Source organism: Fukomys damarensis, unplaced genomic scaffold, assembly GCF_012274545.1.
Source record: "Fukomys damarensis isolate Sample0158 unplaced genomic scaffold, DMR_v1.0_HiC HiC_scaffold_1, whole genome shotgun sequence".
Taxonomy (NCBI): domain Eukaryota; kingdom Metazoa; phylum Chordata; class Mammalia; order Rodentia; family Bathyergidae; genus Fukomys; species Fukomys damarensis.
The window spans coordinates 66,119,515-66,143,088 of record NW_022900913.1 but is presented as its reverse complement, the minus strand read 5'-3'; the positions used below and the strand labels follow the sequence as shown (position 1 = coordinate 66,143,088).

Here is a 23,574-nt window from a genome sequence, read left to right as displayed (position 1 = left end):
TTTTTTTTTTTTTTTTTTTGGTACTGGGGGTTTCTTCTTAATCTTTACCCACTGCATGTGTCTTGCTTGTAATCACTATCACTATGGTGTTCTAATGGTGAATTTGTATCCTCATCATGCCTTCTATGTTTGTTGATTGGGGCTCTTTCTGGGAAGGAAGGGTCACTAAATTATTTTCAGGAATGGTAAGATTACTGTATTGCTAATATGAACTAATATGAAAGGAAGCAAGACTGGAGGCAGAGCAATTATAAATTAGAAGACGGAATCAAAAGAACATGGTAATTAGTTACATATGAGGAAGAAAGGCATCAGAGAGGGCACCTAGGTTTCTATGTTGGGGGAGGAAGAAGAGGTCTTGGAGGGAGACAGCCAAGATAAATTCAGCTCTGGACTTGCAGAGTCAAGCCATATCCCCATGAAACACCCAGGAAGGATTGTCTAAGAAGCTGGATGTATAAAAGCGTGGTGCGTAGGAGACAGTCCTGGCATGTAATTATAGATCTGTAAATTACCAGTGGGTAAGTGAGAGTTAGAGTCACAGAAATGCGTGACATTGCCCAGGAAAATTATGTAGAGACACAGAAGCCATAGCAAGCTAAGGGATGACAGCATTCAAAGGTAGAGAGAGGAGGAAGAACTTATGCAGAGAGAATTAAAGTAGACACTTTGAAGAATAGAAGGAAATCAACATAGAGAGCACGTGCAAGACAGGGGAGGGGGGATGTCTCACAGAGGAGGGAATTCTAGCCAGCATCCAGAGTGACAGAAAAGTCAAGAAAGAAAAAGACCTATGCAGTTTGGGAGTTCCAAGCTTGCCTCAGTGTAGTGGTGAGGACAGTCCACAGAGAGTCCTGTGAGAGCAAAGAGAGGAACACAGGGCATGCAGATTGTTCTCTCACTGGGTGTGGAGGAACCTCGAAAGAGATGGGACAATAAAAAGAGGGGAGACCCATGCAAGGAGACCATTAGTGCACACTCTTCCCTTGTCAGATAGTATGCTTATGAGGATAGTATTTATTTTCAAACATTAGCAGGGTTAATTCCCCTTATTTCTCCAGATAATTTGTCATCCTGCTGTCAATGAATGTGTTCAGCTGGCTAGCACTGCCTCACCTGCAAGCATTTCAATGCAATGTTATTATATCTCAATTTAGCTTGTTTGAATAAGCCTTTGGATCAAGGTCTTAGCTTGCTCAGTGGACAGGTCAATTCACTTTGCTTGGCCAGGCAAGCCAGGGGGTCCAGTCGCCAGCCTCACAAATGCTTTCTTGTCAGCTGGATGGAGAGCAAGGCGAAGAGAGAGATGATGGCTCAGCTCAAATCCATCCTCAGGAGAGGAAAAGCAATTCAGAACACTCATCCTGAGTGCAGACGAGAAAGAGAATTATCTTGATGTAATGTCACTCAATGTGGAGGTCAAATTTTCCTTAGGAAACAAAATTGCTTCCTTTCTTCTATCCAGAAAGACAAAAATATTTGCCTTTACAATATCCCACATACATGAAAAATTAAGCCTGTAATGTAAAACCACTTGAGCTAAAAGTACAAGACATTCTGAAAGCAGAGATTGGGCTTGTAGCTATTTATTTACAATTATAAGGGACTTGTTTTTATTGTACAACAATGGAATAATATTACTGAAATTTAAAAAAACAGAAAAGAAAACCCTCAATCCCATTAACATAGTTACTATCTTCTTTGAATATTCCCTTAAATCTTGCTGTATGTATTCATGCTTTTACATAAGTACAATGATACATGATATACTGCTTCATCCCTGGCTATTTCATTTTACTCTTAAGCAGTATTTTGAGTTGCTGTGTGATCTTTATAATTATTCTTTCTAATAACTGTATAATATTCCATGGTACAGATGTGTCATAAGTTAATTAAACATTCTTCTACCTTAGGACATCCAGTTTGCCTCTAATTTATCTCTATCATAAATAAGGCTGCTTTGGAAAGTGTTCTATGCTGTATTTTCTCCCAATATTTTAAATTATTTTTTCTTAGGATATAATTTTAAAAATGAACACTGCCTGCCTCTCAAGCGCAAAGTCCTAAGTTTGATCGCTGGAACCAACAAAACAAAACAAAACAACTAAGTAAAAATGAGATTACTGAGTCCTAGGGGATGAACATTTAAGTTCTCTCTCTGACATTCTCTCTTTCTATATTTAAAGGTATATATTGCTTGTAACGTCACCCAGTAAGGTGTGCCTGTTGGGTAGGGTATCTAGGGGGTCAGAGCAGGGTCAGGTGGAAGGGGTCTTTCCATGTGGGAAGAGGTGGAAAGACAGTGCAGTCCTGTCCAGAGATTTTTCTGACAACAAATTTAGTGAAGCTAAAATTCTGCTGTGAAGTATAAGCCAAAGGTGGAATTTTAAGTAGGGGAACAGATGGAGATTGGAAGTGAAGAAAATGGAGGCTCAAAAGTCTGGCAGACATTTAGAGGATTAAAGAGACAGTGTGTGTGTGGGGGGTGGGGATTTAGCTCAGTGGCTCTGCACCTGCACCTGCATTGCAAGCACAAGGTCCTCAGTTGGATCCCTGGTACCAAAAAAAAAAAAAAAAAAAAAAAAAAAAAAAAAAAAAAAAAAAAAAAAAAAAAAAAAAAAAAAAAAAAAAAAAAAAAGAAAGAAAGAAAGAAAGAAAGAAAAGAGAGAAACCATAAGGGGTTTGGAGGACAAAGCACTTTCGGCCTATAATAGGTTTTCCACATGTGGATCCACGGTATCCATGTGTGGAGCAACACATTTGGAGTGTTTCAGACACTTGCAACAACACTGGACTTGGTGACCATTGAACCGAGTTGTCACTGTCTGTCCAATGCTGCCTTAAGCTCTTCATGGATTCTGTCATTTAATCTTCATTACAATGTTAACTGTGCACCCACACTCCCATTTTCATCTGAGATCCCCTAGGCTTAGAGATGTGATGTTCCCAAGACGCCAGTCACCTGAGATTCCAATCCAGGTTAGTTCCACCCCAACAGGCTCTGTGCTCTGCTGGAGTTTCTCATTTTGAGAATGTACTGTGGGTAAAACTCACCCTCATTTTTCTTTTAGTTTGTATTTCTCTGGTTTCCAGTCTTGTTTCTTATTTGAATGAAACCTGTGCTATCAGTGCTGGGACATGGATGGTAGGATCAATTGCACATTTGAAAAATGTACGCTAAAGCAGGAAGTGAACATGTTCTAAATTAGGATTGAGACCACATGAAACTGAGTGAGGGCATGAAATTTTTAAATTCGAGAATGTTCATCTCACACTAACACACCCTAGACTATGGCTATTTATTGTCAATATTCCATCTTTAGAAATAAATAGGGACAGAGTATGGCTTCTTATTTGAGTGCATTGACCATGGTTTACATGGAGACAGTCTCTTTGACCACAGCAAAGAGAAAAAAATACAGTCTTTAGTGTAGAGTGGGCTAAGGATGACATCAAGCCCCTTTAGGAAGCTGTGGAATTCTGTGCCAAAACATCTTTCCCAGGGACTTAGGCTTTCATGTGCCCACTCCTGTGTTCTGAGGAAGTTGCTTCAGTGCCTTGGATAGTCTCTGATTTTGAGGTGTCTTGCTATCTTATTTTTTTCAACATTTTTTAAAAATGAAGCTTTGTGTTTAGGTTAATTTTAAAAGGACTTCCAATTTTAGTTTCTCCATTGGAAAGAGCTTGGAAGATGTCACTCCTATCCTTATAAAAGGAAACACTGAAAAAACTGAAAGCTGATGATTTGTCTTGGACAATCTCTGCCAGAGACACACCTCACAGCTGTTTCCCAGTAATAAAAGCTGCTGAAGCCATAAACTGATAAGAACATTTTGGTGGTAATTTTTCAAATTGTTGGAGGATGAGTGTGGACCAACATGAGGGTGAGAATCTCTTGGGACTATTTAGAGGGCCCCATAATTCCATCAGTTTTAGCTCTAAGAATCTTACCAGGTTCTCCTGGTGAGTATCTGAGAAGCATCTCTCTTTCTCTGGCAGAAATAGAGCAATCATAATGAAATATATTCTTAGTTTTCATAAAGATAACCTCCAGAGGTAAGGACTTTGTGAAAGTCTTTACTGCCTGGAAGAAGCACATTCCTCTTAATCCAGTCTTCTTAGCCCTCCTGACTCACCTAAGGGGGTGAGAATGAGCAACAGAGGTTAGGGCTTCAAGAGTATGGACCAGTGGTGGTGAACCTATGGCATGCATGCCACAGTGAGCTGTTTGTTATCATTGAAAGATCTAAAAGTTTTGCCATTTGTGATATAGAGTATGATACAACAAAGGAAGGCAGAGGGAATAAAACTAAAATGACAGAGAAACACCCACCTTACCAATGGGACAAAAACAAAGATATGAGGAGAAACAAGCATGCAGCAGCTACCTCAAACATTAAACATAGACCAAATCTACCCAGATAGCCATCAGTCTTCACACTAAAGGCCTATTAACTCAGTTTGTATTACCTGATCCAATGCATCTCGATTGCAACATAAAATGACAAGGAATACTAAAAGGCAAGAAAACACATATACTCTATAAAAAGAAAATGCCAGAACAAAATTCAAATATGACATAGATTTTAGAATTATCAAATACAAATTTCAAATACCTATGATTAATATGCTAAAGGTTCTGTTATAAAAAGCAGACATCATGCAAGAACCTGTGAGCAATGTAATCAGAGCTGGAGATTCTAGGAAAAAATAAAAAGGAAATACTAGAAATTAAAAATATTCTAACAGAAAAGAAGAATGTCTTGATGGGCTGGTTAGCAAACTGTTCCAGTTGATGGAAGCATGAGTGAGCCCAAAGTCTGTCAACAAAAATTTCCCAAACTGATATGCAGAGACAAAAACCTAAAAAGCAAAACATGACAATAAAGAATATGACAGAACGTTTAAGCATTGATGGAAAATTTCATGAGGTTTAAAGAAGAAAAAAAGAATAGCGGAGGAAAAATATTTGAAACCATAATGGTTGAAACTTTCCAAAATTATGAGAGACCACAAACTATAGAACAGAACTCAGACAACACTAAACAAGTTACATGACCCCAGAAACCCTTACGGAGACGTGTCATATTCAGACTGCATATAACCAAAGAGGAAGAGAAAACCTTGAAAGAAGCCAGTAAGTGGGGGCTGGCACCCCTCACCCATAGGGAAGCAATGATCACAATTACACTGGACTCTAATCAGAAAGCAGGCAAGTAAGAAGTGAGTGGGATGAAATATCTAAGGTATTGATTACAAAACCTCACCAATTTAGAATTTGATAGTCAGCAAAATTATCCTTCTAAAGTCAAAGACAAATATTTTCTCAGGCCAACAATAACTGAGGGAATTTGTTACTATCAGATCTTCTTTTCAAGAAAGATTAAAAGAAGTTTTCAGGTGGAAGGAAGATGATACAGGCCAGACACTTGGATTATATTAAAAAAGGAAGATTGTTGGAGATGGAGTCAATGCAAATTACATAAAATAATTCATTTTATTATTCTTTTTTTTATGGTGCTAAGGAATAAACTCAGGGCCTTTTATGCATGCTAAGCATAAACTCTACCACTGAGCTGCATTCTCAGCTTCCTCATTTTTAATGAAACCAAGAGAAATTCTTGAAATAGTGATAATGACAATTATTAGGTGATTATTAGCAGAGGGGTAATTGAAATGAATGACACCTCTATGGAAAGGGCCAGAGAGAGGAACTGGGGTCACTCTGTTACCAGGTGCCTGTACTACATGTGAAGAGGTGAAGAAGTGCAGTGTTATTCGAGAATAGCTTTAGGTCAGGTAAACATCTACAGTCATCCCTTGATGGGGATTGCTTGCAGAACTCTGCTCCCACCCCCGATATACATCAAAATCTATAGATGCCGACGTAGCTTACATAAAGTGGACCAGTGTTTGCAAACAAGGTGTGCACATTCTCCCATGTACTTTACATCATCTCTCAACTACTTATAATATCTAATACAATGTGAATGCTATGTAAATAGTTCTTATACTGTGTTATACACAGTACAATACATTGTATTATATATAGTACTGGGAATAATGACAAAGAAGAAAGTCTAAATATGTTCAGTACAGATGCATTTTAATTTTCCTATTATTTTTGATTCGTGTTTGGTTGAATCTGTGGATGTGGAACACATAAATGTGGAGGGCTTACTGCATGAAGTATACTGTAAGGAAACCACTAAAATTAAAAAAGAAAAGTATAGTTGGACCAGAAGATAAAGTTAAATACTCTAAAACAGTCAATTAAAACTAAAGAAGGAAAATGAAAACAATAAAGAAACAAAGAGCAAGCACAACTAATAGCTAACATTATAAACATGATAAATATCAATCCAACTATATCAATAACCACTTTGTACTGAGATAGTTTTAATATACCAATAAGAAGACTGAAAATTTCAGAGTAGAGAGTGGATTAAAAATAAGATTCAACTGTATGTTGTTTGCAAGTAACCCACTGTAATGCAATCACTCAGATTAGAAGAACAAGAATTGGAGATTAATAGTGAAAGACCAATGCAAATATATTTGTAGGGATGAGGTGGGCATATGTTAAGAGGCAGAAAACTCTGTAAGAGGCAGATAACTCTGGTTTAGAGTATTAAAAATTGTGTGCGTGTGTGTGTGTGTGTGTGTGTGTGTGTGTGTGTGTGTATGGCAGGAATCCAGAGGACAATTTTTTTCTCGATGGTTGGACCTTGTCTTTCCTTTGGCAAGTTTTCCAGGATTGTTCTTAAAGTAGTAGCTCCCAAGAAGACATACTTGCAACAGCAGCATCACTATTCCCTTGGGATTTTTTTGAGCTCCAGTGTCCGCTCACTAAAGTTGAAGCTCTGGGGTGTGGTCCAGTCTGTGTTTCTTGAGGCTTTCAGGAGGTTCTGATGCATACTCAGGTTTCAGAGCCTCTGCTGCAGAGAATGCTTGTATGCGTTTGGTCATGGAACATGTTTCTGGGTGTTTTTAAGAAGTTAGTCATTCTGAGATATAGGCTCCCTGATAATATTGACTGCATAGGGTTGTATTTATTTTCTTAATCTAACTGTAACCTCTTAGAGTGCCAGGGCCATGTCTCATTATCTGAGTTCCTCAAACTTGGCTTCCAAAGGTTGGTCCAAGATCAGAAACATGAGTACCACCTGGAGCTTGTTATCAGTTACTGCTTTGCTGGCCCTGAGACCTATTGAATCAGTCTGATTTTAAAGTGATTCCCTGTTTATGATTAGTGAAAACTAATTGAGCAATTGAATAGCAAAATAATTAAATAAAAAAAGAATAAAAATGGAAACAGAGTAAAAAGAAATCAAAACAATCATTTTTGCTTCTATCAAGAGTGTTTTCCCCCTCCTCCTTGGCAAGGAGGCCCCCACCTATAATTCCAGTTCCTTAAGAGGCAGAGGCAGGAAGATTCCAAGTTTGAGGCCAGCTGGAGCAACTTAGTGAAATCAAAATAAAAGAGTCTGGGGATTTAGCTCAGCACTCCCTTGGCTCAATCTTCAATACTGGGGGAAGAGTGTTCTAGACTGGGGTTCAGGACCACTTGGGGATACCTGGAGGGACTAGGATGACTCTTGGGAAAGAAAGCCAGAGTTTCCTTCCAAAGGAAGAAGGAAACTGCCAGAGCTGATGTGGTTAGAAGGACTTAGAAGTACTTGTCCCTCCAGTTTGCATCCATGTCTTTCCTTCTTGGATTTGGTACGTGTGAACATTTCTGTGGACACAGATGTGTAGCAGATAACATTTGATGACATGTTTTTTCTGGCCATTCCTACAACACAGTGCAAGACAGAGGCAGAAGGATGGTGGGGCCATGTTGAGGGCCACACCCCAGGTCAGCCAGACGAGAGCTGCACTGGGACAAAACCAGCATGTTCACAAACACAACTGAGAAATACCTAGTGACTCCAAGAAACACTTAAAGGGCCCCGTGGGGGCACGGTGCAGTAGAAATGAGTTATTTCTGTAAATGTCAAGCTATTAGCTCCCATAAGCTATGAAGAGCTGGACATATTCCTATTCCTTTCAAGGATAGTTTTGTGTTCTTTCTAATCTGACTGTTCCTTCACTGAATCCTTTCATGAGCCTGTAGAAACTTCTCATACAAAAATAAAATCATACAAAAAAAATAAAAAGAAGCCTATGGATTAATGTTATATAAAATAGCCCCCCTCCCTGTGAATTGAACTGCTTCTTTGCTTGCTTTTCTTTATTTTAGGAAATACAAATTTCACTAATAACATCTTGAATAATTGGGGTCATTGTATTTGTTAAATTCTTTGTACCTTCCAGTTTTGCCCTCCTTGAACAATACAGTATGTACTCAGCTGAACTCCAAACTACTCAGGTTCTCAGCTTTTATCTCATACATTAGAAGTTTTCCCCTAAGAACACTGTATTTGCTTTTCAGGACTTTTATTGTGTGCTTCATTTCCTCTATGGAAAGACCCAGGTAAAGTTTAAATTACAGTTAATTGATAGAAGTCATGGAGGAAGACAGAAAAATTTAATTACTTTCCCTGCAAAGGAATGTGTATTAATCTGACTTTCCACACTAGAGACTAACGTGTCTTAATGTAAGGTGCACATGCAATGTTCTGTTTAAATATACAGCGTCTGAGTCATTCTCCCAGCTTATTTTCTGTCTAGACAGAGAAGAGAATCAAATCCCTTTTAAATCATAAAATTGTTCTGTGATTAGGTATCATGCCTGTCTCCTGAGGCAGGCACAGTACCTCATAGATAGTTAACACCTCTTAACATTTGGTGATGCAGGAAGTATGGACCAGAGCTATAGGTATCCCCTGCCATGTGCCCGCAGCCCGACTCTGCTTGCTGGTGCAGCATGGTGAGATCACCTCTCAACCCAAGCACTCTGGGTCTCAGCGCTTTCTGCCCTAGGTATTTTTCCCAAGTGCCAGGGGCTTGGCAGTCTAATGGAGTTAGCTGAAACCCACACTGTAGCCAACGGCTGGTTGGGGCATGAGGCAGTGGATCAATGCCCCACCTCAACCTTACCCCATGGATTCTAAGCTATATTTTTGCATGGATCTTTACTATGGTTTGGTAATTACTTGGGTTTTCTCCCCAAGGGTTTTTGTGTTGGGCAGCTGGTTCCCTCTGTGGTGGTATATAAAATTGGTGGAACCTTTAAGGAGTTGGTTGGTCCCAGCTGGGTATGAGGGCCGCACCTTTACTCTCAGCACTAGAGGAGGCTGGGGCAGGAGGATCACAAGTCTGAGTCCATCATGGGGCAGCTTAACAACACCCTATCTCAAAAAATAGAAAAAGGCTGAAGATACAGTTCAGCACAAAGTTCTGGGTTCAATTCTCTGTACTAAAAAAAAAAAAAGTGGTCCTAATGGGAAGTAGTTAGGTCACTGGGGCTGCTGCTCTCAGAAGAATAAGGTGGTCCTTGTGAAACATTGAGTCAGTGTCTGTGAGAGTGAGGTGTTAGAAATGAGTGAGGCCAACACTTTAATTGCTCTCTGGCTTTCAGCTCTCCACCATGCTCACACCATGATTCCACCCACCATTAAGCCCTCACTAGAGACCAAATTGTTGGGACTGTCTGATTATGGGCTTTCAGCCTCCAAAACTGTGAGCTAAATAATCCTCATTTCTTTTTACATACCCTGCCTCAGGTATTTCCTTACAGAAACTGGAAATACAATAATATATTCCCCTAGTGGGATTGAGCTTAGTCACTCACCACAGCAAGATCAATGAAGCATTCTTAGTAGGTTTTTCCTTCTGTCTATCTCATCCTTGTTTTTCTTTCTGGCTTCTTGTGTTTACTCCACAGATAAACTTCCTGAGCCCGTTACATTGTCTCAGTTCTCACTTTTGGGGAACTCACAGGGGAGAGCTGATTATTAATGCTATGGGTTATACAGGCCGATCTTTAATGTAAGTTTGCATTGGGTTAGCACTTTCCTGAGATGATTCATTCAGTGAATACCTTTGTGAGCCTCCTGTATGCCCACAAGGATTTTAGGTATTGAGCAAAATAGACAGAATCTCTGCCCTCAAGAGCCTTCCACATATCTTTTTTAAACCTCACAGTAGCCGTATGTGAGTTAGATGTTATTTTTGCCCTCACTTCATATATAACTTATGTGTTTGGGGATTCTTAACTCTTTGGGAATTTAAGCATCAATTTTAGTTTTCCAAACACTGCTAAATTTCCCTTTTGGGTAGGGGAAACTCCTGATTTCTTCTCAACTTAATAAATTTTCCACCACTTTTTATGAATCCACAATATCACTCTATTTTTATGGCTCACTCCCATGGATGTTAACATGTCTCGTTCACGATCAGTGCTGAGGTCTCCTCCTCTCCACCTTGGTTGTGTGATGGTTGTGTGACCCAGAGAGCTTTAGGAATCCTGACTCCTAGGCCTTGCTGCCAGAGAGGCTGACCAGTGGTCCTGGGCAGGGCTCAGGGTTTTAAATACTTTTGCGTGATCTTAACCTATAGTCACATCTGAACTCCTCTGCTCTTGGAGTTTGGAGGAGGAAAGTGGGTAACAGCCACTCTATCATTTGTCTTCTGCCCTGTTGCTTCCCTAATAATGGAGCTGTTTCTGTCCCCTTTACTGGTCTTCATCATTTGTCTGGCTTGTTGTTCCCAGACTCAGAGGGGACAGACTAATAGACCCAGTGATGTCTAGAAACTTTCCTGGCAGGGTGTTCCTCTGACCCTAAGCCTGTCATTTGCAGCATCTTCAAGCCTATGGGTTCTAAACTCATCTGAGCTCTATTGTCACAAACTCTGGGATCTGTGGAGGGAATTGACTAAATTCTCTATATCTCTCGGGTTTCAGAAATTGCAGGTATCATTCTAAGTTTCCTCCCCACTGCCGTGTATCCTACCAAGTATCTGAGTGTTTCAGAAGGAAAAGATCACCATGCCGGGAGAAGAGAAAAAGAAATCTTGTGGAGAGAGACATCTCTTTCCTTGGCCAACTGGCTCCATTCCTGAGCCTGGAAAGGAAAACTCAAGGGGAAGCATTCATATCATGCCCCGCCCCCGTGCAGAAGTGCTGTGAGGTGAGACTTTTGGGAGTTGAGTGCATTATGAGGGTATTGCCTTCATAAATGGGTCGATTAACCCATTCATGAATGACCTGATGAATTCATAGATTAATGAATTGGCAAATTAATAGATTATCAAAAAGTGGCTTTGATAAAGAATGAGAAAATAGATTCATTCATAGGAAAATGGATACATATTGAAGATATACTCCTAAGTGAAATAAATAAGTCACACATGTGTAAATACCTAATAGTTTCCCTGGTGTGAATAATCTGCAATAATACATAAGATCCTAACAAGATTACAGACATTTAGAAATGGGAAGAAAGGAGCTAAAAGTGTAGGGAAGGTGGGATGGGTAGGGGAAGGGTAATAAGGGAAAAGAAAAAAATGTGAGATAATGAAAAGATGAAAATAAATTGTTTGTAGATGGGGAGAGGAGGAGGGGGTGAAAGGAGGGCAGTGGTAAGGGGAAAAAATGAGAATCAAGACTTGTCATGTAGAGGTACAAGATCCCAATAATGAATGAAACTGTACTGTATCCCTAAAATGTACCAATAAACTCAATTAAAGCTGAAAAAAAAAGTGGCTTTGTATAGAGCTGAGCTCTCTCTGTTTCGTTTGCTGTCTTGTGTAATTGGAAACTGCCATGTTACTATGCTGGCATCATGCTCTAGGGCTTCCCAGCCTCCTGAACTGTGAGCTAAGTGAACCTCTATTCTTTATAAATTACCCAGGCTGTGGTATTCAGTTATAACAACAGAAAACAGACCAAGACAGGCACAGAGAGCATGACAAGTCCAAGGTTACCATCAAGGTAAACAGCTGTAGTAGCAAACCTAAAAATCTGAGTTCATCTTCCTTACCTGGGGTGTGGAGATCCCAAAGCTAAATGGTTCCCATGCAAAGCTAGTGTTCCTTCTTGAAATATCAACATTTTTAAGAAAATGATTGTTTTTATACTGGAATGGATGACTTTTTATAAAATAAAATGTGAAATTTAGATTAATTAGAAAAAGAGTGCATGAGGAATTTTCTGCTTGTGACAGATTCTCTGTGGGTGAACGAGGAGAAAGAGAGCCTTGATCCTGTTTATTCTCTTCTGTACCTATGATGAGAAAGCTGTGGATGACAGGCATTATAGTATACTATCTAGTACCTCCTATAATGCTGAAGAAACCAGTTCATGTGCTCTTCTCCTATTGAGAGTGTTTAAAAACATCTGGTATGAAACATGTGTAAGGTGTGTCAGACATATGCATGTGTGTGCAAATATGTGTGTGTGTGTGTGCGTGCATGATGCTTTGTGGTTGTGTAAAAAAACTTAGCTGATACAGAGATAAGATTGGGCAAAGGGATTCTACAGCCTTCAGGTCCAAGAATGGCCCTTTATCATGAGGTTTTCTTTAGAGGAGTTTCTGATATTATGAATTCATAGAAAATATAATATATATGTCATTTATACCTTTGAAACTGGAAAGGGGGAAAGGAAGAAGAGCAAAAGCAGACACAATAATATTAATAATACTCATTTGTTATTTATTTTCATACACTTTTAATTTTAACAGCCACATAGTTGTACATATCTATGGTATACAGTGTGGAATTTCAATACTTATGTACAATTTATACTTATCAGTTCAGGGCAACTGGCATATTCATCACCGTAAATATTTTTCACTTTTTTTGTGTTAGGAACATTCAAAATCCTCTCTGCTAATATTTTGAAATAGCCACTTAATTGTCATTAACCATAGTTGAACTTGTTTATAACCAGTTAAAAATATGTGATTTTTGTAGAAAGTGGAGTTGGCAGAGTTTCCTGTTTCTTCTGCTTTGCTTAGATTAGGAATGGCAAGTAGCTTTTTTTTTCTTTTATTGAGTTTTTTGGTACATTTAGGTATACAGTACAATTACATTCATTATTGGGATCTGGTACCTTTACATGACAGGTTTTGGTTCCCATTTTTTTCCTCCTTGTCCGTGCCCTCCCTTCACCCCTTCCTCCCCTCCCCATTTACAAACACTTTATTTCCATTTTGTCATATTTTTTTCTTTTCCCTTATTACCTTTCCCCTATCCTTCCCAGTCAGTACATATCAGTTATAACCATCAATGCCAATGGCCTCAACTCACCAATCAAGAGAAATAGACTGGCAAATGGCTTAAGAAGCAAAATCCAACAATATGTTGTATAGAAGAAACACACCTAGTGCAAAAAGAAGCCCATAGATGGAAAGTGAAAGGATAGAAAACAATTCTCCATGTGACAGGAGCCCAGAAAAAAGCAGGGTAGCAATCTTATTCTCAAAGTAAATTTCAAACCAAAACTGATTAAAAGAGACAAAGAAGGCCACTACACCCTAAAGGGAACAATTCAAGAGGAAGAGATGACAATCATAAACATATATGCACCAAATATTAACACCCCCAACTATATAAAAGAAATATTAAGAAGCATGAGAAACCAAATAAGCACTAATGCAATTATAGTGGGGGATCTAAATACCCCACTTTCACAAAGAGCTAAAGGTGCAAGTAGCTTTTAATCCCACAGTAACCCATTTTAAATAGCATTTGGGTGGAAAGCCATGTTGAAAATTCTGAGGCCGTAAGGTAGTAGCACAGGAAAGTAATAAGTATGAAATGTCAAGTTCAGTGGTTTAGAAAGGGAAAAGCGCTGTGTTCCTAAAACATTGTTTTCATCCTTGGTCCAGTTGCATATTAACTAGTTACATTTAGTGGATGAGACAACCAAAACAATCTTCCAGAGTTTTAATTGGTTAGGTTTTACCAGGCAATTTCTTAGATGCAAACTACAGGAACCTAAGTAGAAAATAATCCTGCATTGTAAGGATATTGGGTAGTTCATTGAATCTGAAGTGGAGATGCCACCTAAGAAATGGAGCAGCAAAAAAGGGAACCCAGGCATAGCTGCAGGCAGGATCAGGAAGAAGCTGCCTCTGAGTCTGGTGCCTCTGGTGACCCCATGGTGCCCACACACTCTGGGACACTCCCTGATGTACTCTTGGATTTAAACATTTTAACATTTTGTTCGATCACCACTGTGACAGAATACCTGCAATGATCAACTTTCTTTTTTTAACATAAGAAGTAATTTAATGCATTTCTTAAGAATAGAAACCAACTTCCCTAAAGTTTCAGGTTCCACGAGAAGATCTACAAGACGAGTCTGGGAACAAGCACTTCATTCTCCTATTTATGTATGTGGTAGTTTTCATGGATTTCTGGCTCGATGTCATAGACAAAATTCAAGAGGTTGTCCAGGACTTCCTCCCTGTTCTGCTGGAAGGTCTGGAGGATGACCATCTTCTTCTGAGTGTCCTTCTCCACTTCACTCTTGCACCTGCCATGGGATCTCAAAGCCACAGCTTCATGGCCTTGAACTCTTTCTCCATCTGCAGAAAGTACTGTTCAATCTCAGATTGAGCTGCTCCTTTCACCCTCTTCAGCCTCCAGTTCTTTCTTTTGTGAGTCTCAGACAACTTGGCAGTCTGCTTCTCAGCCAGCAACTGCTGCTATATCCCTTGTGACTGACTGGCTATGGCTGCAGAAATGATCAACTTTTAAACAGGAAAGTTTTATTTTATCCCATGGCTTTTGAGGTTTGAGTCTATAGTTGGTTGACCTGTTGCTTTGCACCTGTGGGGAGGTAGGACATCATAATGGAAGCATGTGCCAGAGGAAGACAACCATCTCATGGCAGCCAGGAAGCAAACAGAGCCAGGAGGGACCAGGGTCCCAATATCTCTTTGAAGTGCAAGCCCTGTTGACCTAACTTCCTTCTATGAGGTCTCACCTCCTGATGGTTCCACCACCTCCTGATAGTGCCACAGGCCGGGAACTGAGCCTTCAAGACACTGTGAGTCATTGTGGGACATCCCAGATCCAAATCAAAGCAAATATTATTAGGAAAAATATCAAACAGACACAATAGGAGTGTATAATGAAGCTCTTGTAGTCATTCCCACATTCCTCAATTTATCACAGTTCCATCAATCTTAAGCCTACCTTCTATTTAAAGTTTTTTTTGGTACCAGGAATCTAACTCAGGTCCTTGCACTTGCCAGGCAGGTATGGTTGTCACTGAGCTACATCCTGGTCCCATTTAACTGTTTTTGTAGTGTTTTTGCTGAAATATTTTGAAGCATTGCCAGATATCACATTAAGTCACTTGTAAAGAGTTTACACTTTTTGCTTCTGGATAAAGACTTCAAAAGACCCACCAAACCCCATAACACTATTACCCCAATTTGATTTGCTGCCTTTTCTATAAACTAAAATTCTGTAGGACTCTGGTAAATCAGTAGTTAATCCTAACAATCTATTTCCCTCCAAGCCTTTTGATTACTCCCTCAAAATTCATTATCACATACCCATAACCCACAGAGTAGGGAGCTGGAAAGGAGATGTCTGTCTCTTTGACATGCATGATAGGAAACAGGGTAATACTCCCAACTATTTGGAAATTCTTTCAAATAAAAATGGTGCACACATTATGATAGACAAAATGGAAGATAAGGCATAGTAGAGATTGTAGTGTGCACACAACCTTCAAATAACCACTTATCAAAATTGCCATTTATATTTCCTAATTGCTTTTGATTTATAACCTGGCATTGTTCTATAACTTAGTAAAAATACTTTTACAATCATTAATGTCTGATTTAAAGTGATATCATTTCCACTTGGATGGAAGGCTACTTTCTTCTTAGAAGGCTTATTAGCAATTATGTATGTAAATCTATGTATACTTATTTGGATACATTCTCTTGGGAAAAATTACACCAAGATATTATTAATGTACATGAAAACAAGAGTTAAAATTCCCAGAAGGTAAATGAAGCATTGAATATCTTTACATATTTTAAGGCATTCACCAATATCACTTGAGGTTGGTAGGGTTGAGGAGAGAATATTAAAATAATAATTTGTTCTGTTAAGCTATTTTAAAAAATTGATCAATGAGTGTATTTATATTATACCAGAAGAGAAATTAAGGTTGTGGGATATAGAATTTCCATTGGTAAGATGGAGATAAAACTTTCTTCTATCTGCTGGGGTCCTTTCATAATGCAAATTTATGATGTTTCTTTGTACGATGAAATAAATACTTTATCTTCTTATTTTGAAGCAAATATTCACCATCATTTCCTATAGTCTTATGTTATTTTTAATCATCTTCTTCCATATTACCAGACATCATGAGCAATAATTACAATCTCATTTCAATATCAACCATCATGGGAGTCCAAGATACCAAAGTAATACTTTGAGTGTCTATTGATGGGTTCTCAGTGGTGTTAGAATATCCATTATGGAAATGGAAGGTATAGCAAGGGCAAGGTTCAAGAAGAAGCAATTAGAAAGAGCTAAAATGAAACTCTTAGAGTTATAGAGGGGAAAGATGATACAATAATTACTTTTCTGTAGAGATCTACCAGGGCTTGTTAGGGTAGGTGGCATTTGAGCTGTGCTTTTCAAAAAGTAAGGATCCTGGCACACAACTAGGGTTGTTTAAGTGCCTTTTATATGGAAGAAGCAGAAGCAGAAAAGTTCAGGCAAGGCCTAGAACTTGCTTGGTTTAACACTATGTGTGTTCGAGGGAGGGATAGTGGGTAGGGGGAGAGAACAGCATCCTTTAGTGGATTCCAACAGAAACAAGACATTTCTGCTGGGGGTGGTGGTGCACATTTGTAATCTCAGCACTCAGAAAGCTGAGGCAGCAGGATTGCCACGAATATGAGGCCATTCTGGGCCATATAGTGAGTTTAAGGACAGCCTGAACTACATAGTGAGTCCCTGTCTTAAAAAAAAATGAAAGAAAGAAAGAAAGAAAGAAAGAAAGAAAGAAAGAAAGAAAGAAAGAGAAAGAAAGAAAGAAAGAAAGAAAGAAAGAAAAAGAAACAAGATAGCTCCAAGTTTTTTAGAAAAGTCTATAAGGGGAAATGGATTCAGAGTTACCAATGAAAGATGATAGTGAGAAATAGTCATTGTTACCCAGATCTTTCTAGTTGGTGGCACCAGAATGGAGGTGTACAGCATATCTTGGCCCCAGCTGTACAGATCATACAGTCTTAGGAGGGTCAACCCCACATGTGGAGGGGCCCCTCCTCCTGCCAGAGAAGCCCCCAGGCCCCAGTACTCCTAGGCCATCCCAAAATTATAGACATGCAAGTTAGGCAGAAGATAGCAGCCACCTAGAGAGGCACTGAGGCCAAGATAGAGTCAGGATTACCAGGGCTTAATCAGATAAGCATGAGGCTGAGATCAACAAGAATCAGACAGATGATCAAGTCCAGGGATGTAATGAGCGAGGTAATTAGCAAAGTAATTGATGCCTACTATGACTTCTGCTCCTACCTATCCAGAAAATGTTTTTCCCTTCTTACTTTGTTCTTTTAATGAATGACTAGGATAGGACAGAGGCCAAGAGGCACCTGCAGACATATGCTTGTTGTGTGTCTTGATTCCTCACAGGCCCATTTTTAGTTGATGTAAGCTTTTTTATTAACCTTAGTTTGACTTGAAGTGGTTTGAGTCCCTGTTATTTTTTTGGTATAGAAACTCCTAGACAAAGAGCCCCCTTGTCAATTCACTTTCAGGTCTCCTCCAGACTATTGGGAAGTACTTCTCTCTTCTTAATTAACACTCTTCCTGTCTACTACCTCTTTGCCCTTGACTTCATGAGACACGGACCCAAGTTAAGTTGACTCAGCAGACCTCACCACCTTTTTTTTTTGGTCTTGTGTACATTCCTTTCTGGGTTGTTACTATCTCGCCTGCCTTCCACTTGTAGGTGATGTATATCACTGAAACAGACACACAGCCCTTTGCAGTTGAGTCTTGCTTCTGGCTTGTACTAAAATCTGTAGCAGCAGGTCAAGAGCCTGGGAGGTGCAAACACTTTCACACTGTAGGCAGGAGCTGGCTGGTTTTAGAAGCAGCCTCCTGGTTTGAATATCAGCTCCAATGCTTAGTATATGCGTAATTTTAGGCATATTACTTTGTCTGTTTCAGTGTTCCCTATGGAGATCATCATAGTGTTTTCTTTTTTTTGGTGGTACTTGGGAACTTGTGCTTGTGAGGCAGGCCGCAGAACTACTGAACTAATCCCCAGACCTCATTATAGTATTTTCTTACTGGGCTATTGTGCATGTTATGTTGGTCAATAGGTATAAAATGTTTAGAATGGTGCTAACTGCTCATTTTAACATGAATAATCACCTTTACTTGTTTTTATTATATATTGAAAAATTATAGCCACCTATATTTATAGGGTGCAAAGTGATGTTTTCTGAATACTATGTGTAATGACTAAATGAAATTAACTAACCTCAAACACTGAATATTTGTGGTTAAAATACTCATGATCCACCCTCCTAGAGCCATTGAAGTGTACAGTGCTCAACTATTAGCTGTATTCCTCATGCAGCAGATTTAAAAAAAAATCAAACATATGTCTCCTGAGTTTGTACCTTTTGATTATAATCTCATTTGCCCTCCTCTTCCAGGCACTGCGAGCTATCATTATACTATCTGCTACATGGGTTCCATTATATTCTACATATGATGTGTGTCTTTCCCTGTTTGGCCTATTTCATTCACCATAATCATCCATAATCCATCCAGTTCCAAACATGTTGTTTTAAATGACAGAATTTCTTTCTTTCCTAGCTCTGAAGAACACTGCACTGTGTATATGAACGACATTGTCTTAGCTGTTTTAGGTTTAACAGGCCATGTGGAGGGGCTCTGAGTGTGGGGAGAGGGGGGCTGGCCTCCTGCACTTATCTATCTAAGGCAAGAAGACCCCTGCTAGAACACCTGGGATGGCCTTGATGAGGGTTTCCATTTCTAAACTCAAAATATTTCATGGGGTTAAGAGTGAGATTATCCCTTTTTAGGTGCTAAAGGGAGCACTGGGTCCCTCCTTTATGGTTAGTAAGGCAAACCTAGAAAAGGGTTCTGGGGTGCACTCCATGTGTCTATGTCAGCATTACACAACTAAATGAGATGTGATTAAACCAGTGATGTGCACACCTCTGACCAGAGGGCAGATGGGGACTTATAACGTAGGTGCCCATGGCCTTATCCTCATGCTATGAGCTTCCGTTCTGAGGCAGGTTATAGTAGAGCAATAAGGGTTTATGGCACAAAAGTGCATGTAGAGGGTTTGTCAAGCTTAAAAGACCAAGACCAAGCTTATGCAAAAAAAAAAAAAAAAGTGAAAATTCAGATGATGGTAAATCTTTAAGCCATCCTGTGTAACTTTAAGGCATCATTTGTGTAAACTCAAGCCTTATGTTGTCAGTTTTAAAGAAGTTTTGCAAAACAGAAAATGTAAATGAAAAAGTAAGATTACCTCTGAGAAAATCAGTGCCCTGAAACCTGACAGGCTACCAATTGTACTGCAGCTCACATAGCTGTACCAGATTGGAGCCAGGATGATTTAACCTCTTCAGTGGCTCTGCGCAGGAACTGGGTACCCAAGAGGAAAATTTCTAGAGATTCAGCTGGAAGACAAGGAGGAGAATGGAGGCACAGTGCTGTATTTGAAGTGAACCTTGGGTGTTCATATACCTGGGGTAGACTTCTCCCAGAGCAAGAGAAAGAACTCCGTCATTTCTGTCCTGGGTGAGAACAAAGCTTACTTCAGCTTCTCCCAGTCCTGTCTCTCCCAGGAAAGCTTTCCTGAGAAGATAATTCCAACTATGAATGGAATTTTCATTTGTGAATATACCTTACTATCTTTTCCAATGACTAGTTTGTTTTTTCAAGGAGATTGTTATTTTATACTTCCTCTTAGAATATTAGTAGGTCCTCTTAGTCACTTTCTTATTGCTGAGATGTAATGCCAAACATGGAAAACTTAAAGGAAGAGAAATTTATTTGGCTCACAGTTTCAGAAATTTCATGTCAGACAAGTGCACAAACAATAGCCAGAGGCCCACCCTGACACCACTTGTAAGTGTGCACAGATCACAGAGAGAAGCGGGTGTGGACCAGAGTGGTGTGGCTGCAGGCAGGTCCAGCCAGGGCCCCAACCCAACTGTTTGGGCCCACAGGCCCCAGCCAAAGACCCACCTGGAAAAGAGCTGTGCAGGTTCATAAGCAACATCTAGAGGGCCACCTGATACCATTGGTAAGTGTGTGAAGACGCTAGCCAGAATCCTGATCAGACACGAGCAACTGGGGAGCAAAGCCCCCTGCCAAAGGCCCTCCAAGACAACAGCTATGCAGGAGGGCAGGCCCTACCCAGAGACATGCCTAGACACCATCCCAAGAGTGCACAGGCCCCAGCCAGAACCATACCTGGACAACAAGACAGAGAAGGGATCCAGAAGCCCAGCACTCTGAACCCAGGAATTGGTGCAGAGGTTAGCAGCAAGAAAAGGCTGCTTGGTGGCTTGCAGAATATTGAAGACCACTGGGTGAGCAGAAAGTTGCCTCAACAAAGGCACAGCAGTCTGCATCTTTTGAAAAGAGAAGACATGTAAACAAGTCTCAAAACCAGACTTGCAGATCACCTAAGGCAACCCAAAAGGGAAATGAGATGGAACAATCTGACGTTCAACCACATGGACTCCCTGAACTGGCAATTAAAAAGAATCTGGAAAGAATGAAATCACAAATAATTTCTCAGATAACAACAGAGATTGTGACCATAGTGTAAGGCTTGATTAATAAATCTAGAGAAATCACAGATAAAAAATTAAATGAGCTGAGAAACATGATGGAATCCCAATATAGGAAACAAATGGAAAACAGATGCAAACAGATTTCCAGGAGATTAAAAATTCCATTGAAAGTTTATGCAGCAGAATGAGCCAATGTGAGGGCAGAATTTCAGATATAGAAAACAGGATTGCAATGAGTGACCAGGAAAAGAAAAAAAATTTAAAAATAGTAAGGGGCCAGGAGAAATCAATTCAGCAGCTGTTAGATGATGCAAAGAAGAACATAAAACTGATCAGTCAATGAAGAAATAGGCGAGAGTGCAGATGACACAAAAAATATTCACAGAAGTAAAAGCAGAAAACTTTCCAAGCAGGGGAAAATAACTTTGCATATACAGATGACACAAAATATTCACAGAAGTAATGGCAGAAAACTTTCCAAGCAGGGGAAAATAACTTTGCATATAGATAAGTGAGACACATAGGACTCCAACTAGCCATAATAAAAAAAAATCTACACATAGGCATTTAACAGTTAAGATTCCAGGAACCCAATAGAAGAACACAATTCTATCAGCAGTTAGAGAAAATAAACACATTATATACAAAGGGAAGCCGATGAGAATCACAGCAGACTTCTTAACACAAAACCTCAAGGCAAGAAGAGCTTTGAGTGACATAATTCAGGTCCTAAAGGAGAAATTTCAGTCCATAACCAGCAAGCTCAAATGCAGAAATGGCATGGTGGAAAGGCCTGGCACAGAGAAAAGTTACTCATATCATGGTGGCCAGGAATCAGAGTGAGAAGTGGGGCTCTGGGGAAGGAGATATGTTTGCCTCTTCCAACCAGTCACCATATCCTAATAGTAAGCCAGCTATAGTACCCCTATAATCCAATCACCTTCTAAACACATGAGACTTTTGGGACAATTTTTGATCTAAATAATAGTATTCTTCTCTTGGCCCCCAAAAGGCTCATGTCCACCTCTTTATGCAAAATATATTTAGTACATCTTTAGGAGTTGCCAAAATTTTAACAGTTCCAGCATTGCTGAAAAGTCCAAGTTCTAAGTCTTCTCTGAGAGTAGAGGCAAATTCTTAGGTATGAGCCCCTATAAAAATAAAAAAGAAAGTTAAACACTTCCAACCTACAGTGGCACAGCATGAACATTCTCACTTGAAAATGGAGAAATTGGAGGATGAAAAGGAATGGGGACAGAGCAAGACCTAAACTCAGCTCGGCAAGCATGAAGTCATGTAGTTCCATGTCTAGTATTGTGGGCAAATTGTGGCTAGATATGAATTGCAAAAGGTTTGGGCAGCTCTGGTCTTACAGCATTGCTGATTGCATCCCTCATAGACTATTTCTTGGGTTGGGTCTGCTCACTGCCTGTGGCTTTCTTCAGATGTTCAGTGTTACTGGATTTTTCCAATTTATGGGGTCTTCACTCTTACAATTCTCAGGGGCACACTGTCTGGCCTTCCAGACCTTCTTGTAAAATCTGTGTGGAAGCCTTCTTGACCCCACAACGCTTACATTATGCATGCCTACAAAGCCAGGACCACATGAAGGTGCTAAGGTATGCTGCCAGATTCAGTAGTAGCTACCCTCATCTCTGATCTTGGCTGCAGAGGCCCCTGAGTGCCTAGATGCCTAAACACTGTGAACCAAATTCTGGGGAAGAAATTTCCTAGGTATCCATTCTGAAACAGCATGCCCTGGAGGTCTCTTCCAAAGCAAAAATCTTTCCCCTTTCCACCTGTGAACATCCAAAGATAGGGGTCTTGCTGATTCCTGAGATAACCTCAAAGTATATTTCCTATTGTCCTGATGCAAATATTTGGCTTCCTTTTAATGTGAATCTTTTATCAACCATGCTGCTTTGCTCCAATTTTGCAGGCCCTTCCTTTCTGTTGAATTTTTATTTATTTTTTCTCTTATTGAGTTTATTGGTACACTTTGGTATACAGTACAGTCACATTCATCATTGGGAGCTTGTACCTTTACATGAGAGGCCTTGGTTCTCATTTTTTCCCCACACCCCTGCCCTCCCTTCACCCTCTCCTACCCTCCCCATGTACAAACACTTTATTTCCATTTTTTCATTTTCTCATATTTTTTTCTTTTCCCTTATTCCCTTTCCCCTACCATTCCCACTTTCCTTACACCTTTAACCCTTTTCTTCCTATTTCACATTGTCAATTATCTCATCAGGGTCTTATTATTATTAAAGTTTTTCACACCAGAGGAGAAGCACGCCTGCTCCCGATCCAGCCGCCATCCCTCAAGCGCTGGGAGGTAGGCCGGGCGCCGATCCACCCCGGGAAGGAGAACCAAGCCTGCTCCCGACCCAGCCGCCATCGCTCAAGTGCGGGGAAGGTAGCTGCGCGGGCGCCCCTGAACCCCCATAAGCCCCCCCCCCCACTCTCAGACCTCCTGACTGTGCAAGTCTTTGGACTCACTCTGCAAAGACAGAGGCGGTCATCAAGGGTATTTTTCTGAGTTCCCAACTTTGAACATCTTTAAAGAAAGGGCGTGGGAAACCTGTAATAGAACGTTGCGGAGTTCAACCATTCAGAAGGATGGGGAACTCAATCTGGGCCTTGCAGCCCGAGGTCAGTCAGCATCATGGGGTTCAGCCATCAGCTAACTGAGATCAGGGGTCTTGCATCCTCGCTCTGTCTGAGCCATTAAATGGTAAATACACTATATTGAAATTTTGTTCACTGCAGACATGTTCTGGACTGCTTCTTGATTTCAATTTAATTCAAATGATTTAAGGGTGATAGACTAGTGACTACCACAGGTGGT

General features: G+C 40.0%; 1 pseudogene; it reads right to left on the bottom strand.

The window, feature by feature from the left end:
• Window positions 1–14,277: 14,277 nt before the first annotated feature.
• LOC104861267 lies at window positions 14,278–23,124 on the bottom strand (annotated as a pseudogene).
• Between the last annotated feature and the right edge of the window lie 450 nt (window positions 23,125–23,574).